The sequence below is a fragment of the Nyctereutes procyonoides genome, unplaced genomic scaffold (genome assembly GCF_905146905.1).
Source record: "Nyctereutes procyonoides isolate TBG_1078 unplaced genomic scaffold, NYPRO_anot_genome, whole genome shotgun sequence".
Classification (NCBI taxonomy): Eukaryota; Metazoa; Chordata; class Mammalia; order Carnivora; family Canidae; genus Nyctereutes; species Nyctereutes procyonoides.
Genome location: NW_026575142.1, coordinates 68,318,271 through 68,328,650, shown reverse-complemented (window position 1 = coordinate 68,328,650; position 10,380 = coordinate 68,318,271).

Genomic DNA, 10,380 nt, shown 5'->3' with positions numbered 1-10,380 from the left:
CAAAAGGTACTTTATAGAGATTTATAATGATCTTGGTGAAAATAAACATCCAGTTCAACCTCAGGGGGAAATAATTTAGAACCTGTCTCATTTTCATGCCTCAGGTTCTACTTGTGTGATAGGAGTGGCAAATATTAATCATTCATTACCTGTAGTGTCCCCATTTTGTGAATCATGCGGTATTTGGGTTGGTATATATGATAACAGTGGAAAGTAGAGGAGCTATCTCTGTTTCTGATTGGTATTCTCTTATTTTACTGACTGCTCTCCAGGACACAAAATCCTTAGGGGGTGAATGTGTTGAGATTCATTTTCTTATGCAAATATTAATTGCCAACTTATGAAATACAGGGAGAAAAATTGTGTGTGCGCATATAAACAGTTCCACAATGTAAAGCAAAGCACTGATAATTAAACATTACTGGTATGTTTATGTATAAACATTATTATGTTTGGAATTTGTTCATGATGTGGTACATATACTATATTTATCAACTGTCCTTTGTAGAGCACTTACTATGTGCCAGATGATGCGTTAGTCCCTGATACATGTTGTTTTGTTAATCCTTCAATCATCCCTGTGAGGAATGAATTCATTTTCATGTTTTAGAATGAAGAAACAAAGATTCATCAAAGTTAAGTAGTTTTTGTTAGCAAGAAACAGAGTTAGGATTTGAACCCAGTATCTTTTCAAGTCCGAAAGGTATGTCCTGTCCTTTAAGCTACTTTGATTCTTTTTTTTTTTAAGATTTTATTTATTCATGAGAGACATACACAGAGAGAGGCAGAGACATAGGCAGAGGGAGACGCAGGCTCCCCATGAGGAACCCGATGCGGAACTCGATCCCAGGACTCCAGGATCACGCCCTGAGCTTAAGGCAGACACCCAGCTGCTGAGCCACCCAGGCATCCCTACTTTGATTCTTAAGCTTAGAACACCCTCCCAGGAAAGACAGAGAGCAGCTCTAATCTCCTGTTCCCAAGCTTCTATGAAGCACAATCCATTTCGTTCATCTTTGTCAATCCCCAGGAATTAGCCCAGTATTTTCACCTCCTAGGAACTCAATAAGTGCTTGTTTACTAAAGGGATGAATGAATGTCTACCAATAATGCATCTTTACAAACCTAGTTTTGGGGAAGGTTAAGTGTATAGACCTTTGAGTGTTTCTGTAGCATCAACAGCTATTGCAGCCTTCATCTTCCCAGCAGTCTGCTTACTCAGTGCCAACGCAGGGACCAGCTTCAGCTCAGCAAAATAAAGCATATGAATGCATTGGCCCTTGGGCCGGCATGGTCAGACACCTCTGGAATAGACTGACCATAAGCATGCTTAGGGCACTGGCAAAATAGCATTACCCAAAAATAGTTTCTGGAAAAATTTGGTCTAGCATTCAGTATTTCAAAAAGTTAATTATCAGAATAATATCTGAAACTTGTTGAACATTTAAAAAATATTTTATAGTTTGGTATTGATTTTCCTAATGCTTTTATTTATGTATGTATTTGTTTTACTAATACATTTAATTTCTAGTGGTAGGAGAATGGAGTGGGAGTCAGGACAGGTTGAATAGACAGTAACCGTATTAATGCTTTAGACCTCTCATATTTCTATTTGAGCTCTTCTCTGCCTATTAAACATGCAGATACCTATGTATCTACCCCAGACTTAGGGAATCAAAATCTGTGAGGCCTGGAGCCTAAGAGGCCTCAGGGGATTCTGATGCGTACTAACGTAGGATCGCCACTGAATCATAAACTTTCTGAGAGTAGAGGTGATTTCTGGTTCAACATTGCATCCTGTACTGACACAGATCATGACAATGAGTAGTTGCCTAGTCAATCATAGATGAATAATTGAATGAATTAATGAATTCTTAAAAGGCAGACTTTTTTAAGTCACCACTGTGTAATCCACCCTTATCTTGCTTACTTAGTGCTATGAGTTTTTGTGTTTTTTTCCTTTTTTTTAAAGATTTTATTTATCCATGACACATACTGAGAGAGAGGCTGAGGCACAGGCAGAGGGAGAAGCAGGCTCCATGCAGGGAGCCTGACGTGGGACTCGATCCCAGGTCCCCAGGATCACACCCTGGGCCAAAGGCAGACACTAAACCACTGAGCCACTAGGGCTGCCCAAGTTTTTGTTTCTAACTAATGAAGACACTATGGTTTTAACAAATAAGTGTTGCTTATGTTTAATTTAATGTGGATGTGATGAAAATCTAGAACACAGCCGATAGATCAGTTTCAAGTTTTACTGTTGCCACCACGTGGGGATGTGCCTTCTCTGGCCCTTATCTCCAAAATGAAGGAATTGAAGTAGATATGCCCTGTAATTTTCCTCCATTGCTCAAGATTTAGTTTTCATATTTAAAAATTTTGTTTAAGATTTTATTTGTTTATTTATTCATGAGAGATACAGAGAGAGAGAGAGGCAGACACACAGGCAGAGGGAGAAGCAGGCTCCATGCGGGGAGCCCAACGTGGGACTCAATCCCAGGTCTCCAGGATCACACCCTGGGCTGAAGGCGGCGATAAACCGCCAAGCACCAGGGCTGCCCTAAAATGTTTTAAAATAAAGCAGAGCCTACTATTTAAATGTCTTTGTACACTTAATTTCTATTTCCTGAAAACACAGGTTTTACTTTTGTACAAAATGAGGATACATAAAGTCAAGAAACAATATAGTATTTCAGAAAAAGGCTAAATGTGTTTTTATCAAATACTTTAGTGGTCTTCAGCCCTCTGTCTAAGCATTCTAGTAATATCGTAAATTGGGAAGAGAAAAAAATCACTGTTCTGCAAATTTTTGGTGAGGCAAAAATCATCAGTAGGTGCTAAATTGGGATCCAGAAGTTTGATGAGGAGCAGAATAATTACTCTCAAAGTGTCTCCCTAGAGGCTGCTTTTAAGTTGCCCCAGGGAAATCTAACATCTTGACCAGGTGATTAAAACTGACATCACCAAAGCAAGAGGACATTGTGTGTCCCCGAATGTGATATCTAGAGAAAGACACTAAAGAGACATGGTAACTGTATGCAATACGTTATCTTAGCCTGACTGTTATACTCGAGAAAAAATTCTAAAAGCACATTATGAAGACAACTGACAAAATTGGAATCAGGACTGTAGATCAGACATTAGTATTACATCAGTGTTAAAGTCAATGAATTGGATAAATATATTGTGTTACATATAAGGTATTACTGAAATTAAGAAATGTGCACCGAGGGGAGCCCGGGTGGCTCAGTCAGTTAAGCATTGGCCTTCGGCTCAGGTCATGATTCCAGGGGCCCCATGATGAGGTCTCTGCTCAGTAGGGAGCCTGCTTCTCCCTCTGCCACTCCCCCTGATGGTGCTTTCTGTCAAATAAATAAAATCTTAAAAAAAAAGAAATGTGCCCTGAAGTAATAAGGCGTGATGAGGTATGATGTATACAATCTACTTACAAATGATTCCAAAAGAATAACTATTAAGTGTATATATGTGTGTGTGTGTATCTCTCTATACTGTGTGTATCAGTCTACACTAAACACACACATTAGGAAGAGAATTACAAATGTTGGCCAAAAATGTTCAAAATTGTTAACAAAGATGGATAAAGGGCAATTGAGAGTTCTCAATATTATTCTTACAACTTTCCCATAAATTCGCAAGTTCCAATACAAAGTTAGATTTCTTCTTTCTTTCTTTCTTTCTTTCTTTCTTTCTTTCTTTCTTTCTTTCTTTCTTTCTCTTTCTTTCTTCTTCCTTTCTTTCTTTCTTTCTCTCATCCTTTTTCTTTCTCTTCTTCATTCTTTCTTTCTTTCTTTCTTTCATTTTTTTGCTTTTTAAAGATATATTCCCTACTTCTGGGGATTTAACTTTAAAATATGTTTGAGAACAATTAGTTAAGTAATTTAAAGTGTAGATCAAAAGATATGAAATGTTCATGGTTACTGTTCATTAATTCTGTAACTCCACAATCAAAACACTGAACTATCCAATATACATTTTTTCATTTGGAAATGGCAACTCTGACCACAGTTCACTTCGTATATTGTGGTAGGAGGCAGTGGAGTAAGGTAAAAAGAATTCTGAGAGCTGCAAGATATGATCTATATCTTGCACACTGATTTGCTGTGTGACCATGAACAGGTCATTTCACCTGCCTGAGACTCCATTTTTTCATCAACAAAATGAGATTAGATTTGAGTATGTTGAAAGGTTTTCCTCCTACAATTCTGAGTTATAGTTTAAGAAAATCTGAAAATCTAAAATTTAAGAACTGTACCAACAGAATTAAAGAGGTAACAAAAGTTAAAGGGAAAAGAATTTCTTTACACATTCATGCAGTCTCAGCTTCATAAGTAAATAGAAACTTGAATCACTTTTATAAAAGAACAGAGCAATGTTTGCAAAGAAACAGAACAAATCCAAACTTTTTCTCAGGATGTCCATGAATTTGGCGGGCTGATTGCATTTATGTCTCAAAAATGTAGGCAGGGGGCCCTGGCTGGCTCAGTAAGAAGAGCATTCAACACTTGATCTGGGATTATGAGTTTGAGTCCCACATTGGGTGTAGAGATTACTTAAAAAATAAATAAACTTTTAAAAAAATGTTGCCGAAGTTCTGTGAGGCACACTGACCTTCAAATTCCTGCCACAGCAAATGAATTATTATTTTCATAATCAAATTAGATAAAGATTTTAAGGAAGCAGAGACATGTCCTCGCGGACTGCACTTGTAAAGATAGCAAGTTGTATCATTATCACTTTCCCAAAAAGGTCTTATTTTTTCTAATGTTTTGGTTCTTTATGAGCCATACTTTATTTCAACAAAGAATGAGGGGAAAAATTATTTATTCCCTAATAATGATTTAACTGGAAGAGACCAGGGTAAGTATGTCATAAATATTGTTGACTTAAAGTAGCAGCAATAAAAATTTTAGAAAAAGAAAAGATAAAAAGGAAAACAAAAGAAAAAGAGTCAGGATGCCACAGTGCCTGGAAAAGCTTTCAATGATTAAGTCAATTTGTAAAAAGCTACCTTCTATTTAGGTGACTTTCCAACTAAACCACCTCAGCTTTTGTAATGTAGTGCAGCAAGGGGGAAAAAGATAATTTTCAATTCTTCATTTAATGTGCAATAAGATACAATCTTCCATTTGTCCAATCAACAAATTATTGTGTACCTACTGTACATCAAACACGTTCTGAATATATAGCAGTGAATTAAGGATACAAAATGCATTCTCTCACAGAGCGTGGTGGAGGAAGATAGATACTAATGAAACACACGTAAGAAAAAAGCACTGTGATAATGGATATGGGTAGATTAGAAATAGATATGTGACTGGGGGTGGTTACTTTAATTCATCAAAGAAGGTTTTTTGGGAACAGACATTTAAGCTTTGATCTGAATGACATGAAACACAGTAAAGAAAATATTCCAGCACAACTAGCACAAAGGCTCCTGGATGGGAATGTACTGCTAAATTAGCAGAATAAAATAAGTAAAAATAAAATGAAAGCAGGGTGGCTGGAACATAGTAGAAAAGGGAGGAAAGTTGCGATGAATTTTCAGAGGGAGCAGAAGCATAAGGGATTTGTATTCTATTCTAGGTGTTTTGGGTAGCCCTGGAAAGGTTTTAAGCAGGAAAGTGGTGGGATCGGATTTTCATTTAAAAGAGTGATTTGGACTGCTGTGTGTGAGGAAGCAATTGTGATAATCTAGGCAGGAGATCTTGGGGCCTGGAGGAAGGTATTGTCATGGATATGCAAAGAGGCAGAACTTTGAAAGAAAGAGGCCTACAGGACCTGATGATGGATTGGAGGATGGTGGGGGATACACGAAAGAAAGGAGTCCAAGATGATTTGTAAAGTTCTGTCCAACCAGATAGATGTGGGAAGACTGGAAGAGGGGAAATTTGAGGGAATGAAAATGAAGAGATTTGTTTTCAGCTTAATTTTAAGATGCACATTAGACAATTCAAGTAGAGACATCCCATAGACTGCTGGGTATACAATTTTAAGATTCTGGGAGTAGAGAAGGGCTAGAGTTGTAACACTTGAATTTGAGAGTATTTGATGGAATGTGAAGCTAGAGGACGGGACAACTCACCTAAGGAGAGAATGTAGTTGGATAAAAGAAGTGGCTCCAGCTCTCAGGTGGAACAGAAGAGGAAGAGCCAACCCAGAAGACTGAGGATAAGTGGCCAGTGAAATCAGACAATAAGGAGTGCATGGTGTCAAAGAAGATGTGGAAATGCTGCTCCAGTGTCCCCTGAGAGGAGTGCTGCTGAGAGGTCTGGCAGATGAGGGCCTACGGTTGGCCTTGAGGACCAGTACGAGAGCGGCCTTTTACATTTTTTAATTTCCTTTAAAAATGTTTTTATTTGTGTAGTCGACACACAATGTTACTTAGTCAGTTAGTTAAAGGTGTACACCATAGTGACTCCACTTCTCTATGTTATGCTATGCTCACTACAGTGTGGCCACCATCTGTCACCCTGCAAGGCTGTTAATATCACTGACTCTGGTCCCTGTTATTTCATTGTACAAGAGCAATCTTAATGGAACGGTAGAGACTGAAGCCTGAAGAGAGTGTCTTGGGAAGAGAATATGTGATGAAAAAGCAGATACAGAGAATATAAACAATTATCTTCAGTCGTTTTGCAGTGAATGGGGGAACAACAGGAGAGAGTGGCAGGAGGATGAGTGGCCGGAGGATGTGGAGGCAAGGGGATTTGCTTATTTGTTTTTTCTTTATTGCTAGATTAGTGTACACGTCAACAGGATTAAGCCAGAGAGGAAGAGATGATATGGAAAGGTGACAGTTGCAAGAGCACAGTCATTAAGAGGATGGAGACATGGGATCCCGTATAAAGGGTGTAGCCTTTGGAAAAGCAAAAGGAAGTCCAAGGAGGCTGCTTGTGTAATTACCTCACCTCTTCTCCTAATTGATGTGCCATCACATAATGATCTCATTTGATTCTCACATAATTCTTGCGTATCCAATCATTCTCATTTCCAGAGGAGGAAAATAAAGTTTAGAGAAACTGGAAAATTTCTTCCAGAACATTCAGTTAAATCTAGAATTCAAACCTTTCTTGCAGCTCTAGCCCGAATGCTTTTTCCACTATATAATGCCTTGATGCAGCTGTCTTTCCAAAGCTCTCTCCAGTGCAACATGGCAGATATTCACAGTGAACATACAAAGAAGTACAGTTGTTTCGATGCTGTTAGTCCCATTTGGTGACTTAGTGATCAGCAAATTATTTAGTAATTTCAAGTTTGAAATTCCTGGAATCTGCTCATGTGAAAGTTTAATGTCTGATGTCCAAATTATTATTTTCTGAATTGAATGACTGCTGGAAGGTCACACTTAGACTTGCAACTAACTAGCTAGCTAATGAACTAAATCTAAAATCTAATGCTTTTCTCAACAAATTTAGTTCATGTACTTGCTAACCAGAAATTGCCAATTTATTTTGTTACCATTTTAAATGGAGTTCCATGCAATAAAAAGGCAGTAAAATTAAATACCTGATTATTAAATTTCAAAAAAAAAAAAAAAAAAAAAAAAAGCTAAGGTAGGGAAAACATCCAAAGGCCAATCAAATGGTGGTGCAGCGCAGCGGAATTTACTATCCTATCATCCAAAAGGTATGGAATTTGACATCGGATGTCCTGGGTTCAAGTTTTAGATATGGTAAGCTCTCTTGGTGATCTCTTTCAGGTTGTTTACTCGTTTGGTTTCCTCATTAGTAAAATGGGAGAGGTAATACTATGCAGAAGAGCTGTGAGAAACAAATAGGGTAATCCAGTGAGATAACTTTATAAACTGGAAGTACCTGTTGGTTGCTGTTATTATTTATATGGCACTACACGGAGTGTTTTAATTTGTATTTCTTAAGCTTTGTCAGCCAAATTCACTCTCCCATCTGATAATGATGAACTGTTCATTTATGGATCCTTAGATAAAAGAGAAGAAAATTGCCTGCAGAGGGACACCTCTCATTCTCCTATTCTAAAAAGCAAATCTCTTGAAATCGCCTCAGTCACATTCTCCCACAGGAGCCCGTCCAGTATTGCTACCACAGTACGCGCTTCAGCCACGTGCTCATTTGAATAACAAATGTACATTGAGGGCCTTTAATATTCCAGGCTCTGAAGGAACTAGACATCCGGAGAGTAAAGGGATTGGGACACATTTCCACTTCTCCAGTAGTTCAGGGCGTAGTATGAGAGTGTCTCCTCTGTATAAATTTATCTATACATCCCTCCTCCCCATGCTCCACCTCTCTCCCAGCTATGAGCTCTAGAGTGCCAAGACCCTATCTTGGTCATCTTTAGTTTCCTTTACATTACTTACTACAATTTGTTGCTCATAGTAGGTATTCAATAAATAATTATTAAAGAAGTATTTTTAGTCTGTTTTTTAAAATATCAAGGTGTACTAGTGGACTGACAAGATGTTTTTTTTTTTCTCATAATGTTTCTCTGGTTACATTTAACAGTAAGTTAAAATTAGATCGTTTTCTTTTTTTTAAGAAAGAAAACCATAGCAACTGTGATGTTGAATGTTTCAGAAAGCACATTTTTAAGGATTTTCTTTTTCTGAATTACCTCTGTTTGTGGTGCCTATTTCAATCGAAATTCTAATAAATAATTTGTGGTACTAATAGCCATATAAACCACTGATTGTATCGATGAAGCTGTGGAAACTCCCACATAGAACAGAATGCTTGAAAAACTCTTGAAACAAAAAATAAATGTGTTGAAAAATCCACTGTATATATTTAAATGGTTACTCCCTGGAAATGGTTGAACATTAACCTCTCTTTAGTTCTTGTACCTGCATTTATTATAAAACCTTGGAGATTGTTCTAATGCTTCTTATAAATATTTGCCAGAGACCTTTTTTTAAGGCATGTCTCTATGAGGAAATCAATTTTACAGTGCTGTCTTCTAAATTAAAGAATGGGCATTTTTACAGAATGTTATCAGTGAATACTTCTTTGACATACATAATGATGGTCTAAAGTTTTCTCTAAGAGTATTTTTATTGAAGTAATGATTTAAGTGCCTCAGGAACACTGACTAATGTCATGTTAATCAACTTGACTACTAAAAAAAAATGAAGAGGTTGATAGTTTAAATCTAGTTGGTACATGATTCACTTGAACTATGAAAGGAGAAAATGTACTTCATCCAGGACCAAATTTGAAATAAAAATTTAAAAAACTAGCAAAACACCTCAAAAACAACTTTTGCACAGTTACAGGCCATATCTTTATAAAAATCCAATTTTGTTTCTCCTAAAATGTGTAAATTAGCTTTTAACTCCCTGCATTCATATTGATCAACATCTCTTGAATGGCTATTCTATGCAAAGCACTGAGCTGATGTGAAGATAAGTAAAGCATATTACTGCTTTTAGGGAGCTTATTGGAAAAAATAAGTCATTCACCTATAACTGCAATGTAGAAAATAAGTGGTATAAATGCCATAGGTATTCTGAGGGGGGAGAGATGGATAACTTCTGGCTACGTTTGGACAGGTAGAATGAGGTGGCAACAGTAAGATGGAGAATTCTTAGCCGACAGACTAGAAACCAGTATCTCTTGGAAGTAACAAGAAGTTCAGCTTGACTTCAGAGCAGTTTATAGGAGTGCTGAATAAGTCTGGAAATACGCACTGGGCTAGGTGGTGAAAGGCCTTGAATTCCAGATTATTTAAATGGAGTTTTATAATTTTTTTTAAAAAAAGTTGTAAGTAAACAGTTGCATAACCCTTTTATAGATATGCAACAGGTTTTATAAAGAACAGGCTCTAAATCTGAAGCTGAAGTCACCTGATTGAAGTCACCAACATTGATTGATTGAGTTTAGTCATACTTATTCAGCCTGCACATTTAGGCCACTTTTAGACATTAGGATATTTATTCTGGGTTTTTGAGGGGGCTTGGATTATTATTTCTTGTCTAAATTTGGAATAATTGATCTTCCAGATGTTTGAAAACAAAACATCTGCCCTCAGATTTACTCCTGAGTGCTCTGTGTACCACGTACACTTTTTCCTCCTGTGTTATTGTTTCTTATACATATCTGCACTGAAGACCAAAATTATGATTTCTATAAGTGGTTAAGGACTGATGCAGAAAATAGCTGTTTCTTAAAAATAATAAAACCTTCCTTCTTGCAATGAAGAAGGGTGTGGGAAGGAAGATTTGAGTGGGGAATTTGAAGGAAAAATAGAAGAGAGAGGGAGAAAGAGAGAGCAGTGGGTCAGGAGGAGAAAAAGGGAGGAAAAGCAATTATCATCTAGAAGAAATGGTCATAAAGATAACTTTATATATGCATATGTTTCAATAAATGCAGAAGAGATAGGTAATGC